The sequence below is a fragment of the Tamandua tetradactyla genome, chromosome X (assembly GCF_023851605.1).
Source record: "Tamandua tetradactyla isolate mTamTet1 chromosome X, mTamTet1.pri, whole genome shotgun sequence".
In the NCBI taxonomy this organism is placed as follows: domain Eukaryota; kingdom Metazoa; phylum Chordata; class Mammalia; order Pilosa; family Myrmecophagidae; genus Tamandua; species Tamandua tetradactyla.
The window spans coordinates 29,439,988-29,462,392 of record NC_135353.1 but is presented as its reverse complement, the minus strand read 5'-3'; the positions used below and the strand labels follow the sequence as shown (position 1 = coordinate 29,462,392).

The following is a 22,405-nucleotide window of genomic DNA, read 5'->3' as shown; positions in this document are numbered from 1 at the left end:
CTGTTCATTGATGAGAGTGGGGAATTGAAGTCTCCAACTATTATGGTATTTGTGTCTATTTCCCTTTTCAGTGTTTGCAGTGTATTCCTCACGTATTTTGGGGCATTCTGGTTCGGTGCGTAAATATTTATGATTGTTATGTCTTCTTGTTTAATTGTTCCTTTTATTAGTATATAGTGTCCTTCTTTGTCTCTTTTAACTGTTTTACATTTGAAGTCTAACTTGTTGGATATTAGTATAGCCACTCCTGCTATTTTCTGGTTGTTATTTGCATGAAATATCTTTTCCCAACCTTTCACTTTCAACCTATGTTTATCTTTGGGTCTAAGATGTGTTTCCTGTAGACAACATATAGAAGGATCCTGTTTTTTAATCCATTCTGCCAGTCTATGTCTTTTGATTGGGGAATTCAGTCCATTAACATTTAGTGTTATTACTGTTTGGATAATATTTTCCTCTAACATTTTGCCTTTTGTATTATATATATCATATCTGACTTTCCCTCTTTCTACACTCTTCTCCATACCTCTCTCTTCTGTCTTTTCGTTTCTGACTCTAGTGCTCCCTTTAGTATTTCTTGCAGAGCTGGTCTCTTGGTTGCAAATTCTCTCAGTGTCTTTTTGTCTGAGAATGTTTTAATTTCTCCCTCATTTTTGAAGGATAATTTTGCTGGATATAGGAGTCTTGGTTGGCAGTTTTTCTCTTTTAGTAATTTAAATATATCATCCCACTGTCTTCTAGCCTCCGTGGTTTCTGCTGAGAAATCTACACATAGTCTTATTGGGTTTCCCTTGTATGTGATGGATTGTTTTTCTCTTGCTGCTTTCAAGATCCTCTCTTTCTCTTTGACCTCTGACATTCTAACTAGTAAGTGTCTTGGAGAACGCCTATTTGGGTCTATTCTCTTTGGGGTGCGCTGCACTTCTTGGATCTGTAATTTTAGGTCTTTCATAAGAGTTGGGAAATTTTCAGTGATAATTTCTTCCATTAGTTTTTCTCCTCCTTTTCCCTTCTCTTCTCCTTCTGGGACACCCACAACACGTATATTTGTGCGCTTCATATTGTTCTTGAGTTCCCTGATACCCTGTTCAAATTTTTCCATTCTTTTCCTGATAGTTTCTGTTTGTTTTTGGAATTCAGATGTTCCATCCTCCAAATCACTAATTCTATCTTCTGTCTCTTTGAATCTATCATTGTAGGTATCCATTGTTTTTTCCATCTTTTCTACTTTGTCCTTCACTTCCATAAGTTCTGTGATTTGTTTTTTCAGTTTTTCTATTTCTTCTTTATGTTCAGCCCATGTCTTCTTCTTGTCCTCCCTCAATTTATCGATTTCGTTTTTGAAGAGGTTTTCCATTTCTGTTCGTATATTCAGCATTAGTTGTCTCAGCTCCTGTATCTCATTTGAACTATTGGTTTGTTCCTTTGACTGGGCCATATTTTCAATTTTTTGAGCGTGATCCGTTATCTTCTGCTGGCGTCTGCGCATTTAGACAGATTTCCCTGGGTGTTGGATCCAAAAGTTTGGAAGATTTTTCTGTGAAATCTCTGGGTTCTGTTTTTCTTATCCTGCCCAGTAGGTGGCGCTCGTGGCACACGTTTGTCTACGGGTCCCACCAGTAAAAGGTGCTGTGGGTCCTTTAACTTTGGAAAACTCTCGCCGTCCGGGAGGTTCGCTAGCCGAAGCGGCTTGGAGGAGTGCCAGCCGGCCCGCGGTCTGAACGCGGGGAGGGTCGCTGGCTGCCGCAGCCCGGGAAAGCACCCATCCGAATTTCCTAGTCGGCCCGGGGTGCCAAGCGTGGCGGGAGGGCACCAGCCGCAGCAGCCCGCCCAGGCAAGTGCACCGTTCCCGGGGAGTCGCGGGTTTGGAAGGGGCCCCCCCTGTCACCGTTCTCCGTGATCTGGGGATTTCCGATCCAATTCTCTCAGTTGGTCCAGGGGGCCGCGCGTGTTGTGGGCGCCAGCCGCCGCGGTTTGAGGGGACCACCTGTCCAATTCTCCCAGCCGGCCCGGGAAGGGGGAAGGGAGTGACTCCGGCCGCTTGCTGCCCCGCCCGGTGAGGCCCGCGCGCCTTGGCGATCTCACCAGAGTGGGTTCTCTCAGCCAGCCAGCCGTTCCAGGATGGGGTACGCTGTCTTTTTTATCTCTGTCGTGGCTTTGGGAGCTGTTCTGTATCGTTTCTACTCCCCTAGTAGCTGTTCTGGAGGAGAAACTAAAATCCGCGCGTCTTACTAAGCCGCCATCTTCTCCGGAAGTTCCTCAATTCATTCTTCAAAGGGTTATTGTACTTACCGGTAAGATTTTTATTATGTCTCAGTAATTGTTATGTGTCAATGCTTAGAAAACTGCAAAACTCTCTATAGATGCAAACAGAAGGAAATAAGAGGGGGAAGTGTGCAACTTCTCTAAGTGGAATGAGTAGACCACATGGCTCACAGAGCTTAAGCGGGCAAAACAGGGGCATGAGCTCTGTCTCTCTAAGCCCAACTCTGCAAGTGAAATCATTGCCCTCCCCCCTACATGAGACATGACATCCTGGGGTGAAAATCTCCCTGGCGATGTAGGAGAGGACTTCCAGGAATGAATCCAGACCTGGCACCATGGGATCAACAATTCTATCCTGACCAAAAGGGGAAAAGAAATGTAATTAATAAAATATCAGTGGCAGAGAGAGTTCAAATGGGGTTGAGTGGCTACTCTGGAGGTTGCTTTTATGCAAGCTTCAGCTAGACCTTTCTACCTATCATAACCTACCAAGCCCCAACCAGGACCATTCCAGCCAATCCTAAAGAACACCTAGGGCAATATATAAGATCCCGCAAGAATCCCAGACATTGGAGTCACGTTCCAGAAACCTACAACCTCCAGATGGGTCCCTCGTCAGGTAAGTCCCGAAACCTAGCCCAGCCTCTCCAGACCATCAGATAGTTCCATCTCCCTACCCCATATTAATGACAGACTCTTCCAATATCAAAAATTTAGAATTGCCATAGCCCAAACAACCCAAAAGAGAAGTATGGAAAGATCAAAGGTGATGGTGGAATTATACATAGAAGATAGGACTTAACAAATGAACATGAATGCTGAATCATTAAATTGATATCTTTTAGTCTCCAGTATTTTAGAGCAGCTAGAAGTGAAAACCTAAAGTTATGATATTGTAACCCATGTCAATGTCTGAAATATGTTGTACAACTAATTGTAGTGCTATGCTTTGAAATTTATAGCTTTTTTGTATATTTGTTATTGTTCACAAAAAAGAAAATAAAAGTCAATTGTGACAAAAAAATATTTATTCCTTCTAGCCTCCTATATTTTGGGTAGCTAGAAGGAAAAATCTCAGAGGATGGTATGGTAGCCTATGACAAACTCTGGGATCTATCCTTTAACCACTTTTTAAAGAGTGCTTGGAAAACTATTGCTTTTGTATTTCTTTGCTCTGTATATATGTTATACTATACAATAAAAAAATTTAAGAAAAAATTAGGGGCATGAGACCCATCCTGGGACCTGGGTCTCAGGCTCTACTGACCATCTCTCAAATGTGTGCCTCTGGGCATGAGGGAGAGGACTGAAGCAAAGGTGCAGTATTTGAGCTCAAGTGCCAGGCAGACGCCCTTGTCCATGTCTTCCCATGGGCCCAGGGACTGGGTGGAAGTGGGGAAAAAGGAGGGGGGCACTGCTAAGAAGGTCTTATGGGAAATCAGGAAGGCAGGAGTAGAGACAAATGAAGACGGCATTGGGGGCTATCAAGTACCATCTCTATTTACTATAGTTAAACAGGTTTCTCCATTTCCTAACTACACAATCCTGAGCATAAATACAGGGCCCAGAGCCTGGGTCTTAAGACTCCAAATTCAGTGCTCTTTTCCTTGTAGCAGAGAGTCTTCATTCAGAAATTACTACTGGCTATTCAATGTGATTTGGCTTCTTGTAAAGTGGGGCTGTCCAAACCTCTGGCACTCAACAGCCCAACAATGAAGTGCCTTCCAGAGAATCAAAAGTTATGCTTCTGGAGTCTATTTCGAGGTTATGGTGTCCGAAAAGTCACAATGCTTTACAAATTGCAAGAAATAAATGGACCTGTTTTTGTAATGGAAGAAATTATTAGGAAGGTCATATACTTCCATGTAAAAGGCAGTATTCCAAAAAGAGGCAGTGTACACTTTCCAAAGGGATAAAATATGAGGCTGAAGGGCAAATTGAACTTCTTAGTTCAATTTAATATGAGAAGCAGAATATTGCCGAGAAAACTAAGTTCCTAAATTTTACTTCAAGTGCAGTCAACTTTATTTTAACTATAGAACCAAAACCTCTTCCTTTATCTTATCACTTGGTTTAAATCCCACACTTGGTCCCTTGATTTTCAGAATTCCAATAAAGTACAAACTTAAAATTTTCCTCCTCTAACTCATTTTCTTTTACTGTCACTTACACTGAGCACACGGAACATGCCATCAAAGAAGAAAGTAACAACAGCATTATTTATTTTACAGTGTGTTATTATTTTGGCCACGTAAACAGAAGAAATTCTCATTTTAGTAAATACAATAGCTCCTTATTTTTCTAGCCTCGGTGGAGAGAGCAGTGTTTCATTGTGATAACTAAAGTCACTTCTCAATGAACTAAAATTAGTTTTAAATTCTAGTCCCATGAAAAACATTCTAAAATACATTGTATGCTTCCCCAACTTCTTTAAAAATATAATGATTATAACTTGGCTTTTTCATTCATTATAAATATGTGTGTGTGTATGTGTGTGTGTGTGTGTGTGTGCTTATGTACACATCCACATACCCCCCCACACACACGTTATTTGGTGCTTTATATGTGTCAGGGATTTGATGACGACTTTATACACAGTTCGTTTAGTGGTCATTAGGAATTTCTATTTCTGTACTAGGTGGTGTTGATGTGATGTTCAATGATGATATCAAGAAGGAAATAACTTTCTGGCCCTACACTAAATGACCCCAGCAGATCGTACTTGTTAGGTTCATCTGTTTACTCCCTCTGCTACCAACTGTCCCTTTTGCCTGCTGACACTAGTCTGCAATTTGCAATCTGTTGCCTTAGATGTGATCAATGTACTAGAGTGACTGCTTGCTTACAGTGTATAGTGCATAAGCTTTATAAAAACTACTACACAATGCAGGCACCTCTATTTCTTCCATAGAAGCATAATTCTAATATTGTCACCTTGTAGATACTCATATTAAATACTTGCAGGAATAACAAACATTTTATTAAGTGTAGAAATACTGAATGCCTTGAAAGAGATATGTGCTATTGAATACAGTGTTTTGCTCATATTAGGAACTCAATGAATATTTTATGATTGGGAATTCTGAGCAAGTTATAATATTATAAAGGTAGTATGCCATTAACAACTAGAAAGAGATCAGAGATTTGATGAACCATATGAGAAAGTCTGAAAAACCATATAACCAAATCCAAAGCAATGGTGGAGGATTCAAAGTATCAGAGGGATTTCTACAGGATGTGGTCAATCAGGGAAGACAACAGGAAAAAGCTTAGCCTTGAACTTTGAAGGAATGAGATTTAAAGGTAGGAATGAGCAAGGTCTAAGCAGGAGAGAATGAGGAAGTCTACCACTTGAACAGAAGGAAGCACTATGACAAACTATGAGATGGAACTGAACCAAAATGTGGGACATTTTAAAGATTAAGAGAGATCTCTTGGTGAGAAACATCCAGACTCTCCCTGTGTCAGGGGTAGCCTAAAATAGGTCTCTGGGTGGTAAAAACCGTCCTAGCCCCTGCCAGATTATGCAGAGATTTATGTGGAAGAATAAGAAAGCTCTAGCTTTTCTGACAACTCAGATGGAGATGAGAGGGCAAGAATACAGAGCATGGAGTCCAAAAGGCCTGGGTTCTGTCCTAGCCAAGCCACTTCCTAGCTGTCTGACCTGTAGGTATATAAGTAAACCTATCTGCATCTGACTTTCCTCATCTCTAAAATGGTGATAATAATAGTACCTATTTCACAAGATTGACGTAAGGACACCTAAGTGCTGGATAATGGCAGCTCTTACTTTTATCAAGAAAGCAGTGATATGTCCTGGGTCTCCACACATGCAGAAAGATAGTCCCAGGAGTAGTGGGCATACAGGGAAATGGGGATGTTGGGGCTCTCCACCTATGCTGATGTTCACCACCACCCCCTCTACCCTCTTCCAATTATAACCTTGGTGACAGGTGAGTTTCAAGTCTTACCATCCTGGATCTTGGATGATTAGATATTCATCGTACAGCATCAGACAAGTCACTTTATTTCTGTCATGTCTCTGCTAAATATTACCTTAACCACGATATTGTTAATTTGATTTAGTTGGTGCACTAAATGACTTAACATTTTCCTGACAGCTTAGAAAACAAAACCTTTTCTCTTCTAGACACTCACTTGATTCAAAAACAATGCCCTTTTGAATGCGCTCTCTTTATTGTCTGTGGTAAAAAATATATAAGCCGCTCAGCATTTTGAAAATCTGAATAATGAGCACTTGGAGGGCCAATCACTTTAAAATCAGTGCAACTCCTAAAATATTTATTGACAATTTCTGCTTTGAGCCATGATGGAGTAAAAAGGATCAGATTTGTCTTCCTGTCTTAAACAACAGGAAAATGGGACAAATAAGTGAAAACTTTTTAAACAGTATTCAGAAATAGGACAATGGCAGCCTAGGATGATGCTCCCTAAGAGAAGGGAAACAATTAGCCAGCCCTGTAACGGCCCTACCTAATTGCCTCTAGAGGGTTTCTATACTGCAGTGTAAACAGCCCAGTGATTTCTGCAAGAGAAACATAGAGGCCAAGGCAGTTAAAATTTCTGGGGCAAAATGCCAGAGAGGAGGGAGTTGCCGCAAGAGAGTTCTAGAGATCTTCAGAGGGACCTTCTTGTGTTTCTAGCAGAATATTGATCTGCACATATATGGGAAGAAACTACCCAAGACCAAGGAAAGAATCACTGAGAAAAAAGAGGAGGAGAAACAATCTCCATAAGCTCACAGGACAGTGCATATTCCCATCAGCCAGAATGGAAAGACCTTGCAATGAGTAGGGTCCTCAGACGTGTGCTGCCTCAGTAGTGGGGCAAAATTAGTCTTGCTAAAGGCTTCACTGTGCTACCCTAACAAAGCCTAAAGCAAGCCTCAAAAGGACCAAACTGATTCCAATTAATTAAACTGAATCCCAATACAAAGCTCAACAATATTTCAAAAATACAATAAAACCCAGCACTTTTTTAAAAACATAAAACTTATAATGTCCAATTTCCAATAAAAAATTATCAGACATGAAGAGGATCAGGAAGTTATAAGTGATATAACTCTTCAGGAGAAAATCTTTAATCAACAGTAACAGAATTAGAAATGACAGAGATGACAGAATTAGCAGAAATGGACATTAAAACAGCTATTATAAATATAATCCATTTGCTCAGGAAAATAGAGGAAAGACTGAGCATGTTAAGTAGATATATAGAAAATGTAGGAAAGACCAAAATCAAACATCTTGAGATGAAAAATACACTGAATGAGAGGACTAGAATATTAGAAACTACAGAAGAAAAGATGAGTAAAATTAAAGACATAGCAATAGAAATTATCTCAAATGAATCAGAGAGGAGAAACAATTGAAAAATTAAAGAACAGAGCATTAGTGAACTGTAAGACAATATCAAGGAGTTTAACATATATGTAAATGAAGTCCCAGAAGACTTAAAGAAATAAAGACCAAGTTGTTCACATTTTATGAAAACTATAAGCCCTAAAATCTAAAATACTCAGTGGACCATAAACAGAAAAAAACTTGAAGAAAACCATATCACGGAACATCGTAAATTTCTGAAAAGCAGTGATGACAATTTTGTTCAGAGGAACAAAAATAAGAATGACCATAGATTTCTGATTGGAAACTTTACAAGCCAGAAGTCAATGAAATGTCTCATCTTTGAAGTTTTGAAAAAAAGCTGTCATCTTGTAACTCTATTCCCAGCAAAAAGATCTTTCAAAACTGAGGTGAAATAAAGGAGTAGTCTGAAGAATTCATTGCCAACTGTCCAATTGCTTTTAATTAGTTATTGCTGATTTATATAAGTTGATATTTTATCTGATAACCTTATATAAATAGTTTTTCTGTACATTACATTGATTTTCTTCTGTACATGATCATATGAACTGCAGATAATAGTTTCATACCTGCCCTTTCAATCCTAACACCTGCTGTTTCTTTTCCTTTCTTTATAAGAGAATTCATTTTCCAGACCACCACTATAAACTTTAGGCAGAAGGAAAATGATACAAGATGAAAATCTGGAGCTATAAAATGGAATGAAGAATAACAGAAATGGTAAATATATGCATAGATATTTTTTTCTCACTTAAAAAATATATCTAGGAAGCAGGTCAAGATGGCAGGCTAGGGAGGTATGGAATTCAGTTAGTTACCTAGAGCAACTAGTAAACAGCCAGGAAGATTCTGGAACAACTGTTTGGGGGACATTTGTGACCAGACACACATCATACATCAATCTTGAAAGGGTGGAAGGGCTGAGATCACAGCACATGACTGTAAGTAAAGCTCCCAAACTTCGGAGGCTGGGGCCTGGCATGGCAGATAGTTGGAGACACTTCCCCATAGGAAAAAGAAGCAGTCACTACTAGGAGCAAGGGAAGGTAGCTCAACCAAGCTGTAAGTGAGGTTCAAGTTAACAAATCTGGACTGCTGAATACAAGCTCCAAGCACAGACAAACCCCAAGAAAGCAGGAAAGTAACCCTGAGGACTCTCCTGGCAGAGAGAAGGTGCTGACAAAGGGGGAATAAAGGACAGAGGCTTTTGGAGTTGGATGAGCTCAGAAAACTGATAAAGCACTGTGTCTCAAGGAAAGGGACACAGAGAGCCAGCTACCAAATCTGGCTCTTGATTGTCTAAACTTGGGGGTGGGACTGGCTCTGAAAAGGGATTTTATTTATTTATTTCTCTCTCTTTTTTTTTCAAGTATTCGAAGCACTCATCAGAGAAAGCCTCAGGCATTTTTAATTGTCAGTGCTGACCCAGGTAAGGGTGGAGTTAAGATAGGTCTGAGAGACAAAGTAACAAGACAAGTGAAGGAGATAATTCCCTAATTGGCATATACTCCCCAAGTAAAGGGGTGGTGGCAGGGACAACCTCAATTGGTGGCCATCCTTCAGAAAATTCAGACCCCAGGGGCTGGGAATCAAAAGCAGCCTAAGCTTGCCTTCCACCTCAGCCTCTATCTCAAGTACATCCCTGGCAGGGACAGGGGCTGCTGAGAATTAAACACACCACACTTTATGCTGGTATGGAGTGGTGGGCTGACAAGCACCACTTGCTGGGCAGGATGGAATAAGCACAAAGTCTAGAGGCTCCACAGGAAGTTCAGAAAACCTGCTGGGTCTCATCCTCAAGGAAATTTGCTACTGAATACACCCTTCTCCTGAGACCTGGGCCTGCCTTGTCTGGAAAGATGTAATTGGGGTTAGTCATATCCTTTTTTTGTTTCAGAAGACCCTCCTCAAAAAAAAAAAAGGTTACATATCAGCAGGGCAAAACAAGAAAAACAACAGCTGAAAAATTCTGATCAGTTAACAGAAGCTACACTAGAGGTCTAGAATAAAACTTGAATGAATTCCAAAAAATAAATAAATAATACAGAACAAAACTAACCAACAAGAAAACCCTAGGTAAAAGAGTGAAAATGACCTTCAGAATAAACTAATCAAGGAAATCAGATGCCTAGAAAACAGTAAAAAAAATAGTAGTCATACTAGGAAAAATGAAGATATGGCTCAGTCAAAGGAACAAGCTAATACTTTAATTGAGACACAGGAGTTAAAACAACTAATTAAAGATGTTCAAACAAGCATGCTAAATCAACTCAAAAATTAAATCAACTAGTTGAGGGAAGATATGGTAAGAGATGGAGGATATAAAGAAGACATTGGGCATCCATAAAGAAGAACTCAAAAGCTTGATAAAACAATTGGCAGAATTTATGGGAATGAAATGCATATCAAAAGAGATGAAAAACACAATGGAGATTTACCACAGCAGATTTGAAGAGGCAGAAGAAAGGTTTAGTGAACTAGAGGACAGGACATCTGAAATCCTACACTCAAAGAACAGATAGGGAAACGAATGGAAAAATAATGAGCAGGGTCTCAGAGAACTGAATGACAACATGAAGTGTAAGAATACACATGTTATGGGTGTCCCTGAATGAGAAGAGAAAAGGGGAAGAAAGAATAATGGAGAAAATAATCATTAAAAATTTCCCATCTCTTATGAAAGACATAAAATTATAGTCCCAATAATCACAGTGTACCCCAAACAGAATAGATCTGAATAGACGTTCAAGACACTAATCAACAGCCAAACATCAAAAACAAAGAAAGAATTCTGAAAGCAGCAAGAGAAAAAGTGATCCATCACATACAAGGGAAGCTTGATAAAACTATGTGTGAATTTCTCAGCAGAAACCATGAAGGCAAGAAGGCAATGATATATTTAAGATACTGAAAGAGAAAAACTGCCAACCTGCCCTTTTAAAATGAGGGCATTTAAAATATTTTCAGACAAATAGACACAGATATTTTGTGAACAAGAGACCTGCTCTACATGAACTAATAAAGGGAGCACTACAAGCAGATAGGAGAAGATGAGAAAGAGGTCTGGAGAAGAGTGTAGAAATGAAGATTATCAGAAAGGGTAAAAAGAGAAAAAATAAATTATGATATATAAGAATAAAGTCATGAAGCCTGCAACAGTGTGGATGAATCTTGAGGACATTATGTTGAATGACTTCAATGAGAGATATGGACGAAGCTGATCTGGTTAGAACTAAGGTAAAACAGACTAAAGGGTAAAGGATAATAATGACTGGATTTTAAGACTCCAAATTCTGTGTGAGACCAAAGGAAGAGATGTTTATTCGGTGCAAAATTTATATTTTCTATAGCACACTATCTAATTAAACCCATATGGTCAGTTTATTTAGGCAACAAAATGACATGGAACCTACATTAGGAAATGAGAGCTTTGTTATTCTGTACAGGTGAATGTAATACCTCAATGCATCCAAGAGTATCTTGGGTGGAAAATTTTTAAGTATTTGCAATGTCCCCTTGAGGGACTGGGGGAAAATGTGGAAATATTTAACTTCCCCACCTGGGGAAGACCTAATATTCTCACAAGCATTGGGGGTTATCAATTTAATAGGCCAAGCCCTCAGTTTTGGGGCTTGCCCTTATAAAAGTTATTCTTGCAAAGGAGAGAATAAATCTACTTATACTTATGCCAGAGAACCTCTTTTGAGGCTCAGATGTGGCCTTTCTCTCTAAGTCAACTCGGCAGATAATCTCAATGCCCTCACCTAGTACATGAGACATGACTCCCCAGGGTGTAAATCTCCCTGGCAACGTAGGACATGACTCCTGTGGATGAGCCTGAGGCAGGCTCTGACATCATGGGATTAAGAAAGGTTTCTTGACCAAAGGAGTAAGAGAAATAAGACAAAAGAAAGTTTCAGTGGCTGAGAGTTTTCAAATATAGTCGAGTGGTCATTCTGAAGTTATTGTTACACATTATATTAATATCCCTTTCCAGTTTTTGGTGTATTGGAATAGTTTGAGGAAAGTACCTGAAACGGTTGAACATAATCCAGTAGCCTTGATTCTTGAAGATGAATGTATAACTATAGAGCTTTTAGGGTGTGTGCTGGTTTGAAAGGATGTATGTACCCTAGAAAAGTCATGTTTTCATAAAGGTACAATAATCCCTATTCAATACTATATGTTTGAAACTGTAATCAGATCAACTCCCTGGATATGTGATTTAATCAACAGTGGTTGTTAAACTGGATTAGGTGACTACATGTCTCCACCAATTTGGGTGGTCTTGAGAAGTTTCTGGAGTCCTATAAAAGAGGAAACATTTTGGAGAATGAGAGATTCAGAGAGAGCAGAGAATGCTGCAGCACCACAAAGCAGGGAATCCACTAGCCAGTGCTGTGGAGATGAAGGAAAACATCCCCCAGGGAGCTTCATGAAACAGGAAGCCAGGAGAGAAAGCTAGCAGATGACACCATGTCCGCCATGTGCCCTTCCAGCCAAGAGAGAAGCCCTGACTATGTTCACCATGTGCCTTCTCACTTCAGAGAGAAACCCTGAACTTCATTGGCCTTCTTGAACCAAGGTATCTTTCCTTGGATGCCTCTGATTGGACATTCCTATAGACTTATTGTAACTGGGACATTTCCTCAGCCTTAGAACTGTAAACTTGTAACTCATTAAATTCCCCTTTTTAAAAGCTTTAATTGGGACATTTTCTTGGCCATTCCGTTTCTGGTATATTGCATTCTAGCAGCTAGCAAACTAGAACTGGGTGTGACCATGCGGTTGTGAAAACCTTGTGACTGACACTCCCTATATCCAGTGTATGGACAAATTAGTAAGAAAACAAAAACAAAAAATAAATAAATAATAGGTGGGATAGGAGTATGGGATGTTTTGGGTATTCTTTTTTACTTTTATTGTTTTAGAGTAATGAAAATGTTCAAAAATCGATTGTGATAATGAATTCACAACTATATGATGACACTGTGAACCACTGGTTGTATTCTTTAGATGATTATATAGTATGTGAATATATCTCAATAAAATTACATTTAAAATATATTTAAAAGACATCTGCTTAGAGCAAAAATAATAACATTATATTGTTTGCTTTATAACATATGTAGAAAGACATGCAAAAAAACTGCACAAAGGCTCAGAGGATAGGAATCAAAATATGCTGTTGTGAGCTTTTCACACTTCATGTGATGCTGTATAATTCTATTTCAAGGTAGACTGTCATAAGTTAGAGAAATGTTACGGTAGGTAGCCTCTAAGATGTCTTATAATGATCCCAACCGTCTGTCTTTATGCCTTGAAGTCATCCTTTCCCCCTGAGTGTGGGATAGATCTAGTGACTCACTTCTAACAAGTAGAATAGAGCAAAGGTGATGGAATATCCCTCAGAGTTTATGGTACAGAAGGACTCTGACTTCCGTCTTAGGCACTCTCTTTCATTATCTCTTGCTCACCCTGATGGAAGCAGCTTCCCTTCGGTAAAATGCCCTATGTAGAGGTCCACGGGAAAAGGAACTGAGGCCCTCAGTCGAACAGACTACAAGGAACTGAATCTTGCCAACAACGATGAGGGAACCTGGAAGCAGATCCTCCCTTAATCAAGCCTTCTGATGAGATGATTGCAGTTTTGGCCAACACCGTGATTGCAGTCTTGTGAGAGATCTTCAGTGAGAGAATGCAGTTAAGCAGAGCCTGTATTTCTAACTCACAGGAACTGAGATAATAAATGTGTGTTGCTTTAGGCTGCCAAATTTGTAGTAATTTGTTATGCAATAATAGATAACTAATGTAGATATATATATTGTAAACCCCATAACAACCACTAAGGGAAAAATGCAAAATAAAGAGTATAACTAATGAGCCTATAAAAGAAATACAATTGGAATCTCAATATCACTCATTTAATACAAAGGATGGCAACAAAAGAGAAAAAAAAGTCAAATATTTATTTATAGAGCATCACCCATAGTAAAGGCAGGGGTCAGGTGCTAAGAATATAAAATAACTTGCCTCCCCCCTAGGAATCTTACTCTCAGTTGGGGGTGGGAAATAAGGCAGAAAAATGCACAGGGGAAAACAATTCTAGGTAAGGTAATCAAACATCAAATGCTTGGCACTTTACTGGCAGACAGAGTGTCTCAGTACTGGAGAAACCAGAGAAGCAGATTTGAAATGAGCCTTGAAGGATGACTAAATTTTCAGCAAGGAGAGATGAGGGGAAAGGGATAGAATATTTCAGGCAGAGAGCACACAGGATCAAAGGCTCAGTTTAGAAAGCTAAATGGATATGCTGAATGTAACAGTCAGAGGAGGGTAAACCAGTGTTAATTGAAGACCCAGATTACTGCTTTGTAACAGAGATCTAAAGAAGAGAGGGCTGTTTAAGAGTAAGGGAGGTACAAGATCAAATGCTGCCAAAAGGGGAAGGAGGAAAAAGACTGAAAAGGGGCCACTGGAATTGACTAAGCCACAGGCAGAGCCTGCTCCAAGGATGGTTGCTACCTGTACAATCCTCTACTACTAGACCAATGGCAAACATCACTAATTGATGGCATGACTGAAACTGTATATGGCCTCAGACTCCCTCTCAACAATGCTACAAGCAGCTATTTCCAAGCCATCAGAAGTGGCACATGAGATGACCTGTATTTATCACCTGTGGTCTACTCATTTTAGAAGACTGGTACTGGGGAGAAGGAAGGATCAAAAGAGGTTATTTTGCCACGCAACACAGACATGTAATATAGAGAATAAAGAGAAAGGACAGCCCCACCCCCTCTAACTGGGAAGTTTGTAGTCTTTCCAAAATCACGATTTTCATAGAGGGATAAAATGGAGCAATCTTTGAGAAAGAAGTCTGCATCTGCCAAAGTAGTTGAACTTGCTACATCCACCCTGGCAATCACTGTGGTGTCTTATTTTTAAAAAAGAAAACTATATGCCTCAAGATGATAAAACACTTCTAGGAAAATCACAGGACTGACATCATATTTAATGATGAAAGATGGAATGCTTTGCCCCTAAAATCATGGACAACACAAGGAGTCCACTATCACCACTTTAATTCACCATTACATTGCCAGAGTAATTAAGCAAGAAATAAATGGCATCTGGATTAGAAAGAAAGAAGTAAAATTATCTCCATTTGCAGATGACATGGTCTTGAATATAGAAAATCTTAATGGATACATTTTAAAGCTATTAAAATGAATAAATCAGTTCAGCAATGTTGCAGGATATGAGTTCAGTATATAAAAACAATTACATTTCAATACAGCAGCAGTGTGAAAACCAAAAATGAAATTAAGAAAACGATTCCATTTACAACAGCCTCAGAAAAGAACAGAATACTTAGGAACAAATTTAACAAATAAGGCACATAATTTGTACTGTGTAGCAGATTGAATTATGTACCCCAGAAAAAGAGTTCTTAACCTTAATTCATTCCCTGGAGCGTGAATCCATTATAAATAGGACCTTTTGACAAGGTTACATCAGGTAACTTGCAGCCTAGCTCAATCAGGAAGGGTCTTACTCCTATTACTGGAAGCCTGATAGAGAAGCCTCGGGGAGGAGGAAAAAGCTACAGGAGTAGAAAGAAACTAGAATTCAAAAGACCCTGGAAGAGAAAGGAGAAGTAACTGCCATGTGCATTGTCATGTGACAAAAAAACCAAGGACCAAGGATCAGCACAGTGAACCCCAGAATGCCACCGACTTTAGGGAGGAAGCATCACTTTGCTGATGCCTCATTTTTTTAAATGTTTTTTTTTTTATTGTTCAATATAACATATATACAAAAAAAAGAAAGAAAAAGCAATGATTTTCAAAGTACACTTCCACAAGTAGTTACAGAACAGATTTAGAGTTTGTTATGGGTTGCGGTTCCACTATTTCAGAGTTTTGCTTTGAGTTGCTCCAAAACACTGGAGGCTAGAAGAGATATACTGTTTCCTTTTTTGTGAAAAATAACATACACACACAAAAAAAGCAATAAATGTCAAAGCACATCACAACAGTTAGTGGTAGAACAGATTTCAGAGCTTGGTATGGGTTACAATTCCACAATTTTAGGTTTTTACTTCTAGCTGCTCTAGCCAATTGATTTTTTAAAATATTTTATTATAAACAACAAACAGACATATCCACATTCTTGACATGGTTACAATCAATGGCTCACAATATCATCACATAGTTGTGTATTCATCACCATGATCATTTTTTTGAATATTTGTGATGCCTCATTTTGGACTTCTCCTAGCCTCAGAAATGTAAGCCAATAAACTATTATTATTTACACCAACCCATTGTATCATATTTGTTTCAGTAGCTTAGAAATATATAAACTCTGAAAATGTTGTTGAGGGAAATTAAAGAAGGCCTAATTAAATGGAAAAATATCCCATGATTATGGTTGTTTAATACTGTTAAGATGATGATCCTCCCCAAATGAGTATCGAATACTTATGAAAATCCCAGTATTCTTTACAGAAACTGACAAGCTCATTCTAAAATTCATATGAGAATTCAAGGGATACTGAATAGCCAAAACCATCTTTAAAATGAACAAAGCAGGGGGACTCTCATGCCCCAATTTCAAAACTTACTACAAAGCTACAGTAATCAAAACATGGTGGCATTGGCATAGGACAGACACATAGAGCAATGGAATAAAATAAGAGTTCAGAAGTAAACCCTCATATTTATGGGCCAGTTGATTTTCTACAAGTGTGCCAAAACCATTCAATGGAGAAAAAAATTGTCTTTTCAACAAATGGTGCCAGAAAAACTGGATATGCTCATGCAAAAGAATGGAGTTGGAGCCTTACATCATATCACATATATAAACTAACTCAAATGGATCAAATACCTAAATGTAAGTGATAAAACTATAAAAATTCTTAGAAGAAAATACATATGGAAATTTTCATGACCGTGAACAGGCAATGGTTTCTTAGATAAGACACCAAAAACACATGCAACAGAAGAAAAAAATGCATGAGTTGGAAGTCATCAAAGTTAAAAACTTTCATGTTTCAAAGGACCCCATAAAGAGTATTAAAATGCAACCTAAGGAATGGGAGAAAATTTCTGTAGATCATATATCTGATAAGAAGCTTGTATCTAAAATATATACAGAACTCTTATAACTCAACAATAAAAAGACAAAAAACCCAATTAAAAATAGGCAGAGAATTTGAATAGACATTTCTCCAAAGAAAATATTCAAATGTCCAATAAGCACATGAAAAGATGCTCTACATTATTAGCCATCTGGGAAATCCAAGTCAAGACCATAATGGGATACCACTTCACAACCACCAGAACGAATATAATAAAAAAGATAATAAAAAGTGTTGGTGAGAATGTAGAAAAATTGGTACCCTCATATATTGCTTGTGGGAATGTAAAGCGTAGCTTTAGAAAACATTCCATAAGTTCCTCAAATGGTTAACCACAGAATTACCATATAACCCACCAATTCCACTCCCAGGTATAGACCCAAGATAAATAAAAATATATGTCCATGCAAAAATATTTACTGAATGTTCATAACAGGATTATTAATAAGAGCTAAAAACTGGAAAAAAACAAATGTCCATCAACTGATGAATGGACACAATATATCTATACAATGTAATACCATTCACCATAAAAAGGAATAAAGAACTGATATATGCTACATGGACGAACCTCAAAAACCTTATGCTACATGAAAGAAGACAGTCACAAAGAAGCCAGTCACAAAGTCAGTCACAAATGGATGATTACATTTATATGAAATGTCCAGAATAGGCAAATAGATAAATTAGTGGTTACTTAGGACTGGGGGAGATGGAAGGATTGGAAATGTTGGCTAAGGAGTGTGGTTTCTTTGGGGGATGATAAAAATATTCTGGAATTGATTGACGTGATCGTTGAACAACTCTGTAAATGAACTAAAAATCGTTGAATTGCATCCTTTAAATGGGTGAGTTGTATGTTATGTGAATTATATCTCAATGAAGCTGTTCTATAAAAGGTAAAGTAGGAGGGTGGGATTGAGAATACTATCAAACTGAGTTGTACTTCAGGTGTTTGTACCATTGCTTCCCTAATTTAGAAAGAGTGGGAGTGTTTCAAGGCCCATGGAAGAACCCCACTAGAAGCCCAATTCTGGAATTGGGCTGTTCCAAAGTCTACAGTGTTTTTGGATTCCACCTAGCATGGATGGAGCTGGTCAGGAGCTATGTCTTTTCTGATGAGAAACAATGGGTAGCTAAGTGTGACATCCAGGCCAACACCAAAATGTGGTATTTTGCCTGAGCAAATCCTGCTCTAATTAAGTAAAATACCTTTCAGTTTTGCAAGGCTACTACTACTCAGCTGTCTCAATAGGGAAATGCCAGCACTTTGAGGCCTCAGGTTTTCCAAAGTGAGGTTAAACAAGCCCTAGATAAATCAACCCTGGCAGAGAGAAGTTTTTCAACTGTCAACTCTGCCTTGATTCATTTTATCTCATAGCCCAGTGGCTACACGCTGGGGTATTTGTCACCAATGGAATAGCAATGCAAGACCATCTAGAAAGGCTAAATGCAAAGAGAGAGGCAAGCACAATGCCTTTAGTAAGGACTACTGATTTGAATTATTTTAAAAACACAACTGAAGCTAAGGCAAGTCTTTTGATTTACCAAAATAGAATGCTTTGCTGAGGCTGAGGAAGGTGGGGGAAAGGGGTACGTGTTGTGATGTCATCCTTCAAACCATAACAAATTGTCAGCTGTGGTTTAATACATAACCCAGATGGTCAGTTTTGTAATGATTTTAAGTTTACAATATCGTTTTTTTCTTGGACATTATATTTCACTTGGCAATAGCTCATATGTTGGTTTCTCTCCAGCCACTTTTCAAAAGCAAAAATGTAGATTACTTCATTTTACGGTTTAATCCCGGTATTGAGAGCATTACAACAGCACCAATGACTTCTTGTAACGACCTCTGCCCTGTGGTGAAGACCTTAGGGAGGTAAGATTTTCATGCATCATAATTTCATTAAAACCTATAATGGTCATCACTTAAATAGTTAATAGAGGAGGTAGTAAATGAGGGCATCAGACACCCCCACCTATTCTGCCCAACTCCATTCTTAACTGGATAGAAGATGACAATGTGAACACAAGGTTCCTACCATTCTCTCCTACCATTTGTCATCCTGGGATTCTGAAAACCTTAAAATTTGGTCCTGAGTCTTACAATGAAAGAATGCTATTCTTTTCTTTCTAACCCTTGCAAAAACTAGTGGCTATGAATCTTGACAGTCGCCAACAGTTCCTGGGATTTCAGGAAGAGGATAAAATGCAGATCTAAACAAATCTGAAGATCCCATTTTAGTAAAACGTTTTGTATTTTGTAGGTGAAGCAAATAATCTCATGACCAACCCTTATTCACTGGTTTTGTGTGGCCTATATTAAATATCAAAGACTGTAATCTTGAAAAGCATGATCACAAAGAAGAACAAAAACAGAAGGGAAGCAAGGAACCTAGATTTGGGCTCCATTCATTTTTCGCAGTAGGCAATGTGCAAGGCAACTTATATACAAACTTTCAAAGAGCCCTTTTTCCTTTAAAGCACTGCGGAAGAACATTCTGATGATTAGTACTATTGAGATTTTGGGTTTTGTTAGTGCCTTCAGTAATCACATTGATGAAATTATCATTGTGTGAGAAACAGGGAAAATGGGCATGTAATGCACAGTACACATGACACCGGAATGCAAGACTTTCAAAGTCGAAGGCGAGTTTATGTTACTATCAGCCAGGAGTTCCTTGCCTTTGATTCATTTGCCTCTGTAAATACAAGTCCCTAATGGACACAGGAAAAGTACTTCTAGGAATCCTCTAGCATTAAAACTCTTAGAGGGGAAATATTTGTCAGTATTTTACCAGTAACTTGGTCTCACAGGCACTTAAAAGGCCATCTCTAACTCATTTCCTTCCCACTGCCCCCAGTTCCCTATAATGCTCCATTGATCCACCCTGCTCTTACCAAAAACTCAACCGGCAGGCTGCTCCCCACACACACCCCAGCGTCCTGCTGGGTCAGCAGCAGGGCCAAGGGTACCAAGGGGAACCACTCAGGTGCCAGCAGCTATAGGACTGCCAGATTGGGAGCAGCTGCAGCCCAGGCAGTCCTGTGCCCACTATGCAGGCCTCCAGTGTTCAGAGAAGTCATTCAAAATTCAAAAGAAGTTCGGAGTTTATTGCAAGAAAAGAAAAAAAAAAACCTGGCTTTAAGCTGGCTCTTGCTATTATTCAGGCCAGTGATGATAACTTGACGCAGGAAATAAGCCAGATTTGGGTCGAAGAGGCTGGTTCAAACATAACTCATATGAATGTGGTTCTCCCAGGGTTTGTGATCTCACTGTAGAAGACAACGTGCACCTCCTTGCTGCAGCCCAGCAGATTCAGCACACTGTCAGTGGTAGGAGAAGAAGGCTTCGTGAACAGAGGCACACAGTAGAGATTTCACTGCCTGAAACTTCAGCCTCTCTCCCCAACACGCAGTGACAGTGAGATTTCAAGAGGACAGACTCCAAAAGTTGTGAACATCCTTGACAAGGAGATAGGATTGTTTGTGATGAAATTGATATCTATGGCAAAAAACAAAGCCAAAGTATATTTACCCCTGCTAGAAATGTTCAAAGATCAACCAGATGGAAGATATATCTTAGTCACTGAGATCACGTCTTGGAGAAAGGAGAAGCACAGCTAGGATTGGACTGATCCAGGCCCTAACCATGCACCTCAACACCAACTCCTCTGGCTATGCAAGGCAGCCTTTGCAGGACTAACTTTCAGAGTTAAAGGAGGAGCCACAGTGGTGGACACACCCAGGTTTTCCCCACAGAGGAGTTCAACCTCCCCTGACTGAACACATCCATGCCACCATCCCTGCCAACAATCTGTTGGAGGCCATGCTTGACCCAGGGAAATTGTCTGAAAACACACAAACAGGTAAGGCTCTGAACCATCATTTTGTTCCACTAGTGAATGGTACTTGAGAATTTTCAGAAATTCAACTGCTCACCTGAAAAAAACTGGGAATAAATAAGACTGACCCAAGCATGCTGTCAAAAGTGTAGAAGAAAAATTGACCCCTCAACTGTCACAAGACCAAGAGTACTGGTCACAAACAACCATATTTCTACCAAAAATGACCATCAGACAGCAAGCACAGAGAAGGGGTTTTCCTACCAGGTGCAGTCTGACATCACTGTGGCCAGCGAGATCATGGTGGTGTTGGCCCTGACTCACAACCTCATGGACATAAAGGAGTGGCTGGGGAGAGTGGTGGCAGCCAGTGACAAGGACAGGCAGTCCATAATGGCCAATGATTTGGGGGTGATGGTTTTGATGAAAGATGCAATTAAGACCAAGTTTGATGCAGACCTTAGAAGGCACACCTGTGTTTATGCATGCTGGCCCCTTTGCCAACATTGCTCATGGAATCTCTACAGTGTTGGCTGACAAAACTGCTCTGAAGTTGATTGGTCAAAAATCAATTTGGGACAACAGTGGCTCAGTGGCAGAGCTCTCACCTGCCATGCTGGAGACGCAGGTTTGTTTCCTGGTGCCTGCCTGTGTTAAAAAAAAAAAATCAATTTGTAGTAACTGAGGCTAGCTTTGGCACTGACATCAGGATGGAGAAATTCTTCAACATCAAATGCCAAGCTTCTGGCTTGGATCCCAAAGTGATTGTGCTGGTGGGAATGATGCAAGCTCTGAAGATGCACAGGGACAGGCCAAGCATAATTGCTGGTGTCCCTCTTAAGAAAGAATATACAGAGGAGAATGTCCAGCTGGTGGCAGACGGCTGTTGTAACCTGCAGAAGCAAATTTAGATTTCTCAGCTCTTCGGGGTTTGCACTGCAGTGGCTCTGAATGTCTTCAAGACCAACTTCCACACTGAGATTAACCCAGTCTGTTAGTTCACCAAGAGAATGGCACCTCCAATGCTATTTCCTGCTACCACTGATCAGTGGGTAAAAAGAATCTGTGAACGTGGCCCCAGACTGTGACAGAAGCTGGAAACAAAAGAAGCCAATGCCTAGTTCTTGTATGATGTATAGCTTCCAATTGTGGAAAAGATAAGAACCATTGCACAGGTAGTCTATAGAGTAAAAAATATAAAACTCTTTCCTGGGGCACAACCCAAAATACAGTGTAACAGTCAACAGAGTTTTGAATTATTTGCCCATCTGTATGGCAAAGATCCAACTTTCTCTGTCACATGAACCTGACAAAAAAGATAGGCCGATGGACTTCATTTTACCCCATCAGTTTTGTCCAGGTCAGCATAAGCACTGGGTTCATTTACCCTTTGGTCAGAATGACATACCAGGACTGCTGACCAGGCCCTGCTTTTAAGATCTAGATCCTGACACAGAAACACAACATGAACAGACTTTCATATGACCCCATTCAGGCTCCTGCAACAAATTACTCATTGCCTTTTTGCTGCCGTTGGAGAAGAAAGCAAGTTTGAAATATACCTGTTATGCAATGCTGGAGAAATGGGCCAAAGATAAAAGATTTACTTTTCAATCAAGATGAATTCTGCTTGTAACAGGGTATAATGTTCAGCAACAGGACCTACACCAAGTTTGAAAGAAACTAATTTATTTTCTGTTTCTGCAAAGTTTACATTATGTCCCACTGCTTACACTTTAGAATGCATGTTTTATGGGGACCAA

The 22,405-nt window shown here is 39.4% G+C and overlaps 1 protein-coding gene and 1 pseudogene across 1 annotated transcript in view; one reads left to right on the top strand and one right to left on the bottom strand.

The window, feature by feature from the left end:
* The window catches only part of HS6ST2 (heparan sulfate 6-O-sulfotransferase 2), a 378,854-nt gene that overhangs the window by 300,468 nt on the left and 55,981 nt on the right, over positions 1-22,405 (bottom strand). The gene's annotated exons all lie outside the window — the stretch shown is intronic.
* Positions 18,630-22,127, top strand: LOC143670906 (monofunctional C1-tetrahydrofolate synthase, mitochondrial pseudogene; annotated as a pseudogene).